The following is a 12,102-nucleotide window of genomic DNA, read 5'->3' as shown; positions in this document are numbered from 1 at the left end:
GACGCCCAATGTGGTAACTACCGGGGAATCAAATTACTAAGCCATACTATGAAGCTATGGGAAAGAGTGATTGAGGTCAGACTTAGACGGGAAACCCAGGTTACAGTGAACCAATTCGGCTTCATGCCGGGGCGTTCCACCACAGAGGCAATTCACCTTATAAGAAGATTGATGGAAAAGTATAGGGAGAAGAAACGTTACCTGCATATGGTGTTTATTGACCTTGAAAAGGCATACGATAGTGTGCCAAGACAGGTGCTTTGGGAGTGCTTGGAGGGTAGAGGAGTACCGAAGAAATATATAGAGATAATTATGGATATGTATACCAGGAGCACAACAAGTGTGCGTGCGCCCATGGGGGATACTGAGTTCTTCCTCGTAGAGGTAGGACTTCACCAGGGGTCAGCGTTGAGTCCGTTTCTTTTTGCAGTAGTCTTGGATTAGTTGTCAAAGTCGATTCAGGGGACGCTACCATGGTGCATGATGTTCGCATACGATATTGTGTTACTTGCGGAGACAAAACAAGATCTAAACATGAGGTTAGAGGAGTGGCGATCAACCTTAGAGACAAAAGGTTTAAGGATTAGTCGCTCTAAGACGGAGTACCTCCACTGTGATTTTGGGGGGGGGATGACAATGATGACACACAGATCACCATTGAAGGGCAGGTGGTACCGCAGGTAACGAAGTTCAAGTATCTAGGATCATTTGTTCAGAGCGATGGGGAATTAGACAGTGATGTGACCCATCGAGTCCAGGTAGGATGGTGTAGATGGAAAGAAACCACATGTATATTGTGCGACAAGAGTTTCCCAACTAAATTAAAGGGAAAATTTTATAGGGTCGCAGTTAGACCTGCAATGCTATATGGAACAGATTGCTGGGCCATCAAGAAGGCACAAGTGCGGAAGATGGAGGTAGCAGAAATGAGAATGCTACGATGAATGTGTGGGCACACGAGGTTAGACCGAATAAGAAATGTTGTGTTGCGGGAGAGATTAGGGGTAGCGAACATATCAGACAAGATAAGAGAGTGGAGATTGAGATGGTTTGGACATGTGAAGAGAAGACATTCGACGAATCCTGTTAGATCCGTAGAAAACATGACTATAGAGGGGAGGAGGGGTAGAGGACGACCGAAATTGACTTGGGATGAGAGGATTAGGCGTGATTTGATAGACCTAAACCTCTCAAAGGACATGGTTGGAGATATGAATTCTTGGAGAAGGAGGATTAAAGTTAAAGATTTTTAGGGAGAAATGAGCACCTTAAGGCTTCTATTCACCTTATTTTAGTATGTGTATTATTATTATTTTATTATTACTATTATTGTTTTTATTAGTACTATTATTATTATTATGTCATTTACTTTATAATGCATCATACATATGTATTACAGAGCTGAGGGTCTCTCTGGAAGCCACCTCTTTATCCCGTTGGATAGAGGTACGGTGTGTCTATATCCCACCCTCCCCAGACCCTACTTATAGCTTTGCTGTAGGTGGGACTTAACTGGGTATGATTGATTGATTGATTTTAAGGTAAAGAAAATATTTCATAAATTGTAGGTGACTTACATTCTTTTTAAATTGTACATACACAACATTTGATCCTCAAAAACCTGATATGAGTTGAGCTTACCAAGATAGAGTATAATGTAAACCTAGTGCTGATTCTCCAAACACGCTGCCTCATGCTTAGCAACCTTCCTAGATTACGTCCTCAAAACCGTCTGTCCCGGTACGAAGCCACTGTCTCTCGGCCCCACCATTTTAATCACTAAAGTTAATGTTCATGAAACCTTCACATTTTGTCCATACACATGTATTAAGTCTTTCTTTCTATCATAAGTTTTCAACCTACACACGCATGACAACTTAACTTCATCTCCCTTCAAACACATCACCGTCATCATTGTTTCCACTTCAACATTAGAATGTTTACTCTTCCTACCTCATCTTCATGCACCGTCTTACCGGAAACCTCTCTGTCTTCGGTGTTACACTGTTGTCAGATAGAGATACGTGTTTCCCCGTTGTTGCCGATGACCTTTCTGGCCGTCTTATTATGTAGGACAAACTTAGCCGAAACAAACAGCCTGCAACATTGGGCCACACAAGTGGGCTTTTGTATACTCAGCCCAATGGAAACTTAGAAGGGCCAATTACAAATGATTTTAAAATCTAGGTAATTCCTTAAGACTACGCGTAATGGGGGCGATATCGGGTGTGTTTTTGGGCGACAACACCGCCCCCGTAGGTGATATTGGGCCGATTTCCCGCCGGGGAGGGGGGCATGCTTTTGTCGTCGATTGGGTTAAAAATAAAAATAATCTAATGACCAAGTAGAATAGAACCTGCACCCTTCATTGAGAATTAACTAGTCCCGACTAGGGTTGTGCAACAGTTTTTAACCGGGAGAACCAAACCAGATTCGAAACTGAAAAAGACTGAAAACCGAAGCCGGAACTTATTCTAGTAAACCGGTTCAGTCGTTTATTTATCAAGTGGGTTGTGCAAACTTTACAAATTACAAAACAAGTTTATTTAATTATGTTTATTCTTTCATGACATAATTAATTTTGATCACAACATGAAAATCCATTATATCTTTTTATTAAGGGGCATTTACATATTTCCCCTTCTTAAATGTATTAATTACATATTTCCCCAACATAAAAAAATCAATTACATATTTCCACTCCCTTAAACATATATATTACATATTTACCCATTTCATTAAAATTAACATATTATATGACCATTTTACCCTCACCAAATAAAGTAACAATAAAATTATTAAATCTCAAGATCCCACTCCTTCTCATCTTCATCTTCTTGTGAAACTCATGTCACCTTCCACCCCCCAACATTTTATGAATCTAAATGCCCTAAAGGTCACTCAATCGCTATTATAAAACCCTAATTAGAAGCTCACAACCCTAATTAACACCAAAGAGAACACTCCCGGAGTAAGAAAGGCCTTGCCGGAAAACGGTTTGTAGTTCTTTGATGGATTTCTAAATGTCGCGTTTATGACCAATAGTTGCTTAAGAAGTGCAGATAAATACACAGGTTGTTTGTTTGGTGTTCAGGTTCGGTTTCGTTTTGTTTTTAACTCGTCGGAAGTGATGAATCCTATCGGAAAATCTTGGGTTAACGTCTCAAAGTCGAGAGGGCTTCCAAGACACGAGATGATGATGTTGAGTTTTCTTAGCCAGAAAGATGAAACTGATCGGAACGGCCGTAACAGAGCCATCAATTCTAGTAAGCATGGCGGTCACCTGATAGAAACAAGTATGGAGTTTGATTTGATTACTAAGGAGAAGGAAACATATTAGAATAAAAGGGTAAGTTGGTAATTTAGTATGAAGAGGGGAAATATGTAATTTGATTTTAAGGTTTGGGGAAATATGTAACTATTAGGCTTAAGAAGGGGATATTTGTAAATCTTCCTTTTATTAACACCTATTTGTTGAAATTAAATAAATCATTAGTGACGATAAATTAAAGAAAGTTCATATCATTTTATATTATATTACCTTGAATGTTTGAATCAAAATTTATCTTGGTTGTTAGGTATTGAACGCAAAGAAAGAAGATTCAAATTAAAGAATAATTGAATGAACGCCGGATAATTAGTTGCCCTATAAAAAATGGGGATTGGTAAATCTGTTTATTATTTTTTTAATATTTTGGTTCCACGTCTAGAACCGTCGGTTTTACCCGGAATTGAATCGAGAACTGTAAGATAACACGCGTTAGTGGTTCTGAGACGCAGGTTCGGTTCCGGTTCCTCGGTTATGGCGATTCCAAGCCGTTTTTTGCTCACCCCTACAACCAACTTTAACAATCATCCGGGTTTCTCGAACAACCAAATCCCTAGTCAATATAACCCGGATTTCTCAATTCTAAGTAACATTTAACCAAGTGTTGTATTTCTTAACTCTCCCAAACTTAGTAACGTTGAACCAAAAAGTCAAAATAAACAAAATAGTTGACTTTCTCAAATTAGCACAATAATTCCAAGTGCTACTAATTCATCCAAACTTTAAATACAGTATCTCTTCCGGCTTAACTCAATTATCTTTGATTGCCAAAAGAGTCTAGCCAAAAAATTTAGCCTGGGACTCCATTATATGAGTTTAATCCTAATACGCGGTCCATTCAATCGTCTACAAATAATCCTAAACAAAACCTTCCAATTTCAAAACTTCGACCATTATAGTGGCATTACTAAAATGCGTAGCGGGATTAATGCTAAACTTGACAAAGTAACAGGACTGATATGACAAACACCTAAATTCCACACTTGATTCCTCCAAATTGACTGAAAGTAAGAGATGATAATGTCACTAGCATTGTTATCAAAGGTGGTAAACGCACTCAAGGCGCATAGGCCACACCTAAGGCCTAGGCACAAACAAAAACGAGGGTCTGAGAAAAAAAAAGCGCAATATTGAAAACAATAAAAAATATATATATTTAATAGATATATAAATCTATTATTACTCTCAAATATAATTAAAATTCAATACAATTAACAATTAAAATATTTAACCAATACTAAAAATTAATAAATAAGTGGGATTCGAAGTTGAGTCTTCACTGAAAAACCCGATACTCCTACAACTAGGCCACAAGTGGGGGGATAAATTATGGACGTAGCTGTCTTATCCTTCATCCTAATGCTAAGACCATTATTCTTACAATCCCTTAAAAGAATGCTAGATCTAAATAAAAAACAAAAACAAAGTTCGTGTGAAATAAATATTTTGACAATGACCTATTGAATATATTTTGTTTCACACTGAATAGCCTTGTTTGCTAGCGTGTGCGCACGATCCATTAAATGAATTAGCATTGAGCTTGAACGAATCAATCTTAAAAAGATACACTTCAAGAAAAATTTATCAAAAGGATCCTTAAAGCTTTGCACCATAATTCTGTTAACAATATGGTTTCCTTTGACAAAGTAATCAAACAGACAAACACAATTTCTTATTGAACAAACACCTTACAGATATAAGCTAGAATCAAAAAATATAACAGTGAAAAACATGAAATGGTATTACACTAGATATCACAGATTACTCTAGCTTCATGGTGTAATGGTGTTGTAAGCCTTCAACCTACTGGTTGCTAATTGATGTAAGCAACGGATGACAGCAAGCAGATGAAGTTGTAAGGAGCAAACAAAGAAATATGATTGAGAAGACTGAACAAAGTGGTTGGAAGTGTTGAAGAATGTGTTTCTTCTTGTGTGCTTTAACCCTTAGTCAATGGTCCCTTTATATACCCAAAAAGAGTCTGGTCATAAACGTGTAGACTAATCCAATCAATCCCTCCAATTTAGTGACAGCTCAATCATGCCAAATAAAAGGAAATCAACATTTATTAAAAAGATTTATTATAAATGAAAAATTATATGTAAAAGCAGAAATAAATTATACCATTTAAATTGATTATTTCAACAAAGTCTTACATTTGTTGTTCGTATAATGCTAATTATTTGTAAATGAAAGACTATCAGGGCCATGTGTTTTTCATGGCAATTAACAAATTGAGAAACCTTGCATTTTAATATGAGATTTTAGTTATTAAAATATGTTTCGCGTGTAAGCCTAGACGGCTAAGTGCTAACAGCGCCGCACCGTATTCACTTTTTTTTTAATATATTAACACTCACTTGCTATCAATACTAGAGTCTAGACACATGAAAAATAAAATTACTAAGTCAACATAGGATTTTAAATCTAATTTTCACCACAGGAATAGAAATCTCAACCACAAGCAGCTTAACATAATTACCATACACCTTGATACCAATAGAAGCTATGTTTGCTATTAGAATGTTTATCTACACCTTGATACCAATAGAAGCTACCTAAATTTTCTTATCGTTCTCTTTAAATTTTCTTATCTAAATTTACTTAACCGTAACGTAATTACCATACACCTTGATACCAATAGACCTTAGCACATCGTTTGCACATGAGACTTAGTTACGATTAAGTTTGAAGTTTGAGCTTATGCGAACATCCTTTTAGGAACATTTTGGTTCGATTAATCATAAAGTTTTTTAGGCTATTTGATCACTTCAATCCCCCGAATAGTCACATAGGTTTAAATATTTGCGAGGTGGAATTTCCCAAATATATTATTGATAACCCATGTGAAAAAGGCTTGCATGCAAATGAACTTTGAATAATATTAAAAGATAGTATTTTCTTTTTCTCGACTCTTAATTCCAGACAGTCATCTTCTTAAGTGAACAAATACACAAATAAAGAATGGATTTAAAATTGAATCTCAATATTTTATTATTATCTTGTTTATAGCATATACAAAATTCATAACCCAAAACAAAAATACTAACTAAAAGCTACAATCTATGTATCTTTTTTATAACTATAATTAGATACATAATGAAAATAGCACTTAAATTGCAACCATTGGGGCCTTTGTTTAGGGGAAATAAGAAGTTTTGACCTCTTGTAGTGCCACTAGAAATCCTCATTGATCCGAACCCAGACACGCCTTTGCCATAAATCTTCTGAAGTGCCTTTAATTGTTCTCCTTCTAACCTTGGTTGAAACCCCTTAAAGCTCACAACAAGCGCCCCGTCTTCAAGCATAGAAAATGATTGTTTACGAAACCATTTTAAGCTCGGGAACCCCACGAGCAACTAGGGTCAACTGATGGGCTACCAAGTTGAACCTTCCCCCTTTTATACCAAACAGTATATAACTAATGTTTTCGTTGTCAGTGTACCATTAACTGAACTTATTTTAGGGTGCACATTTGTAATCCTACTTCTTTTAGTAGAATTGTCAGGGGAAAATGTTCCCTTTGGTCTTAAATGCACATCGCAATGATAAAAACAAAATATATAATGACTACAGAGCCTATAAACGTGTTGCGTCTACTCATCTGAAGGCCAACCATCTTTTCATCTCTAGACCAAAAGCAGCTATCAACAATTTAAGTTCAATAATATCTTTAATAACATAATAGTAAAAATTAATAAAGCTAAATATATTCTACTACATAAAAAATAAATGAAAACTTCAAATTTACTAAATTAGTTTTTACCTAAACTGCTAAAAAAGTTATAACATATACATACATATATATATATCAGAATTATCCGGATATAAAATTATGTGTCAATAAAAATATTTTGAGATTTGAAAACAGGAATGAGCACGGTACGAATATATCGATACCAAATACTGTCAATAATGAGTTCTGACACCGGTACAATGTTCAGTATCAATATATTCGTATCGTGGTCATTTCTTTTTTCAAATCTCAAAATAATTTTTTACACAACTTTATGTTTGCATAATTATGATATATGTTATAAATATAATAATTTTTTTAGCGATTTAGGTAAAAACTAGTATAGTAAAGCAGAAGTCTTCGTTTGTTTTATATAGAAGATATAAACCTTTAGTTTTTATTTATTTATACTATTATATTGCCTTGCTACTAAAGATATTATTGAAATTGAATTGTAGATGGCTTATTTGATCTAGAGATGAAAGGTTGGGCGGCCTCCAGATCAACTGATTCAACATATTTATAGGCTCTGTGGTCATTATATTTTCCTCTTTTAACATTGTAATGTGTGTCCTAAGAGCAAAGGGCACATTTGCTCAAGGCACTTATACATAAAAGATATTAGGATAACAATTGTGCATCCTGGAATAAAATCAGTTAACGATACATTGGCAACTAATGAAAACATTAGGTACCATGTATTGTTTGGTAAAGAAAAAGGACCCTTACCCCGACTTGGTAACCCATTAGTTGACCCTAGTTGCTCGTGGGCTTCCCGAGCTTACAACGGTTTCACAAACCATATTTTCTATGCTTGAAGGCGGCGGACTTGTTGTAGCGAGCTTTCAGGGTTAGGAGAACAATTAAAGGCATTTCAAAAGATTATGAGCCAAAGACGTGCGTGGGTAAGGATCAATGGGGATTTCAAGTGGCACTACAAGTTGTCAAAGCTTCTTATTTCCCCTACACATAGGTGCCAACGGTTGAAATTTCAGTGTTATTCCCTTATGTACCAAATTATAGTTAATAATTTTGTAGCTTTTAGTTAATATTTTTGTACTGGGTTTTGAAAGTTGTATCTAATAATAATAATAATAATAATAATAATAATAATAATAATAATAATAATAATAATAATAATAAATATTGGAATTCAATTTTAAGTTTGACCTTTTTTGTCATTCCTGAAAACATGATTTCCTCATTAATATCATCAATATAATTTTGGTTGGGGTTTGGATGGGTTCATGTAAAATGGGTTCGGGGCGGTTCGTGTAGGAATAGGTTTCATGTTTATCAAATTGGGTTTCGGGGCGGTTCGTGTAGGAATAGGTTTTGAATTGGGTTTCGGCACGAAACAAGCTTTGAGGTCCATGTTTATCAAACTTATCTAACATATTATCACATTTATGGACGACTCTTCCAAACAGTCTTGACGAGCCACATGTCATGCGTCCCCGAATCCAAATGACCAAGTGTCAACACTGTGACGTTATTCTTTAAACCGGACCTGAATGGCCGAAGCTACCACGAAATCACCATACCGGATGGGTCTCAAAACAATTTGGCCACGCCAAACTGTTTTGATCAAAGCGCATTGCTGATTCTACTCATGCCAGATCATGTCTCACCTCTTCGGGAACCATAAACCCCCTTTAGGTCCGAATCTCATGATTGGTCGGTGCCATGTGTCCGGATAAACTTGCCGGACTATTGTAAACTATTCCTCCCTCACAGTCTCTAAGACCAGCTAATACAACACCTAACAGTCTCAACAATACCCAAATATTTGGAACGATTTCTTATGTTTTCACATAATTAGACATGATATGCGTTGTTCACATTCATCACAAATACCTTTTTATGCTATTTGATGATAATGATAACTCGGCGTTATATATATATATAAATAATAAAGTTAATGTGCAACGACTACATTCTCTCTCAATAGTAATATCCGAAATCATCAGCCGCAAAAGGAAATTTGGGGGGTGCGGCAGTGTACCACCGTTATTAAAGGATAAACTCTTTTTTGTAAAGAGATAATTTGGTCATGTCATCCTTTAAATTTGAAGTCATGCTTAGCAGTTGTTATAGCCCATGGGAAAACGTTACGTTTTGAATAACGTTATAGGTATAATGAAAGGTTAAAAAAACAAGGTTTAGAAGGGATGTACATGTAATATTTTTGATATGATACAATATATTAATTAAGTTTTTCTGTTATTAAGTTTCGTTACTGTTTTTTCTATTTTTATAAGAAGGGTGACGGGATTTAAATACTCCCAATGTTCACTTGTTGGCCGGAAACACTCCCAACTTTCATATTATTTTGCTATGTCACTTTCAAGTCATTTCAAAAAATGTCACATCATAAAAAAACTAGGTTTCACGTAAATTGGAAGTGCCAGAAGAAAATAAGATGAAATTTGGCAGTGGTGGTAAGTATTTCGTTAGTTGATTGTGTTTTCGGCCATCGAATGAACTTTAGGGTATTTAATGAGTGGCCTAATTGGAACACTTTTGAAAGTTAATTACTATTTTAGGAGATATTCCCCTTTATTTTACCTCTAAATCTGAATATGAATAATGTATGCACATCATTTTGACTTTTACTTTGACCATACCTAATATAAATAGTTGACTTTGTGTTGACAAAATTAATACATACATTTTACTGATAATAATAATACCGAGTACTAACAGTTGACTTTATCTTTGCCTGTGTGTTTCACTTTGTGTTTGATTTCATTCTAATTGTATGTTAACTTCATTGCACACCTTTGTTGCACTTTGTGTGTTTAACACCTATTTTACACATATTCATATTTGTAACAGAAATATTCATATAAACACAAAAAAGTGGGTTTGGGTTCAGGTTCGGGCACGTTTATTAAACAACACAACACACATTACAGTTTGGCAATATAAGCCTATAAGGTTGTAACTTACGACTTTTCCATAAGTCACAAGAAGGTAAAAATAAGGACATCCCAAACACCCCCTAAACGACAAACACAGTAAAAAACAATCTAAAATCCGTGTAATGCAACCATGAGCAGTCTAAAATCTGCGTAATCAGGCTTTAAAATCGTGTAACGTGTAACAAACAGATAAGTAACAAATCAAGAACAAAGAAAGATATTCTATCCGAAAACCGAAGAATCAAAGCTGATGTCCTTACACACATAATCAGTTAAAGAACATTAACTTTATGCAAATGATGAAGAAACTAGGGCTCGGTCGAAGTGATATTATCGGTACGGGTACGAGTATCGGGAACAAATGTAAAATATCATCCATGGTTGTAGGGGTGTGCAAGAAAACAAAAAAACTGTTCCGAAACCCAAAAACCGACGGTTTTGGTCAATGTTTTTTGTAAAAACCGAACTTAACCAAATTTCTAGATTTTATTTTTTTTATATTTTATTTTAAGTAATTTATAAAAATTTGGTAAACAAGCAACTCAAATATTTTTGGCCAAATTTATATTAATCGATTAGTTGATAATTAACAAAATTATTTACACATAAATTCATTATATTCAACCAACTTTTTTTCGGCCTAAAATTTTCAAGTCAAATAACAAAAAACTAAAAATCAAAAAACAAAACCGAACGGTTTTAAAAATCCTAAAACCGAATTTTTGGTTTTTGGTTTTGTCTTAATCCAAAACCACACCGAAACACACACCCCACACACACATACGGTTGAGGGGACTTTTAACGGTGTTTTCAACCAACCAATTGGATCCCCTTTTGAGATCAATTTATCAAATCTAACTGAACAAAACATACACACATAATTAAAATAATAATAATAATAATAATAATAATAAATTTAAAAAAAAAAATAATAATAAACTCACCACGTACACTGCATCTGCACCTTCCGATCCACGAATCGCAACACCGAAGTGAAGTTTTTAAAATTAGTAAATTAACAATGAGAAAACAGAGATGAATTAATACGAGATGAAATGAAATAGGTAAATCATATATGTACGGACATGAATTAGTAGTAGTTTGTCGTTACCTTTAAGATGAACTTCAACTAGACGTAACCACTGCTTCCTTGGCTCGCTTTTCGATATATGTACGAACATGTATTAATCTGTGTTTTTTTAAGAAAGAGAAACTGCGAACATTTAAGCGATTTAGGTGTTGATGTATCAGAACATTTAAAGATGTTCTTTGAATGTATTAGAACGTTTATTGATGTTTATTTTTTGCCAGAACGTTTAAAGATGTTCTTTTTTGGTTAGAACGTTTAAAGGTCTTCAGTTTTGTTTCAGAACGTTTAAACATAATATTTTAAACCCTAATCAGAGCTCGATTGAGTGCATTATTTCTGCAATTCCATAATCGATTAATGAATCTAAATACTTCTACACATCAATTCGATTGATTAAATCATCATTTTGGTGTTTATTTTGATCAGAACGTTTAAACTTTGAGCAGAACGTTTAAACATGAACCCTAATCATAGCTTAATTAAGTGTATTTATATGTATTTTCATAATCGATTGATGATAGTAAAGCCGCTTACACATCAATATTCAAATCTATATTTATAACCTGATAATACGTGCAATATCCGAAGATCGTTCACGTACCCACAAGCTTTCATTCTCATTCAAGACATATATAGATATCATATATTCATACATGTCATACACTTACCAATTAGGGTAAGTGTATTAACTATCACATTGAGTATGCACACAGCCCCGAAAACATAACACAGAAGTGGGGCTAGAAACTCACCTGAACTCGGTTACTTCTTCTGCTAACGGTTACTCCTTCTTGAGCTGTGCGCGTCTAACTGTTTAATAATTACAGTATTAAGTACCGCTCTAGTCATCTCATTGCTACTTAATTAGTCTTACACGTCTAAGCTGTTTTACTTCATTAAATCATTACCTGGTTAGTTAATCGTTACTCATTAACCTTTAAAGGTATCTTTCATAAATTGCCAAACTCCAAGGGCTGTTATGTAATTATATAATTCTTTTCTAAGTCCAGGGACCATTCTGTCT

Source organism: Bidens hawaiensis, unplaced genomic scaffold (assembly GCF_021521415.1).
Source record: "Bidens hawaiensis isolate Kalapana, Puna unplaced genomic scaffold, B.hawaiensis_p1.1 tig00041863_1, whole genome shotgun sequence".
NCBI classification, from domain to species: domain Eukaryota; kingdom Viridiplantae; phylum Streptophyta; class Magnoliopsida; order Asterales; family Asteraceae; genus Bidens; species Bidens hawaiensis.
This window is presented reverse-complemented; position numbering follows the sequence as displayed.